Source organism: Dipodomys spectabilis, unplaced genomic scaffold, assembly GCF_019054845.1.
Source record: "Dipodomys spectabilis isolate Male_0828 unplaced genomic scaffold, ASM1905484v1 ptg000057l, whole genome shotgun sequence".
Lineage (NCBI taxonomy): Eukaryota > Metazoa > Chordata > Mammalia > Rodentia > Heteromyidae > Dipodomys > Dipodomys spectabilis.
This window is the reverse complement of record NW_024870734.1, coordinates 1,050,260-1,050,780: the sequence shown is the minus strand read 5'-3', so window position 1 is coordinate 1,050,780 and position 521 is coordinate 1,050,260. Positions and strand designations below refer to the sequence as shown.

Here is a 521-nt window from a genome sequence, read left to right as displayed (position 1 = left end):
TCCTAATATTATTTTATTTCTTTGGGATAAAATGACAATGTTATCTAATTTCAAGTTTTGTAAAGGTTATGCTATGTAAGGCCTTTCTAAGGTGAAGATTTAATAAAACGATGACAAACTAACCTTTAATTCTATGAATTGCATGTATTGTTACACTTGTATTTTTGTAATCAACTTTTTAATAACTGTTTTTCATTTTTTGCATCAGAAGAATGAAAAATAAGTAATACTTCACAAATTTTCCTATCATCCTTGTGCAAGTGCCATGTTAATCTCTGTATTGTAATTTGGGTAGACCTGCTTCTGAAGCATGTAGAATCCTCTAAATTTAAGTAATTAATGTAATGATGCAATCTTATACAGGCATATATCCATGGATGCCTATTTGTAAGAAGGAACCCTTATTGTTCCTAAAAATGCTATTGATCTTATTTCTCTAAAATTCTGTGTATAGTGGAAAAAAACTGATATCGTTTGGTCGATTCCTCACATTTACAATTTTTTTGTCAATGACTATTTTG

At 28.8% G+C, this 521-nt stretch overlaps 1 pseudogene; it reads right to left on the bottom strand.

The window, feature by feature from the left end:
• Positions 1-215: 215 nt before the first annotated feature.
• LOC122108348 lies at positions 216-312 on the bottom strand (annotated as a pseudogene).
• Positions 313-521: the final 209 nt, after the last annotated feature.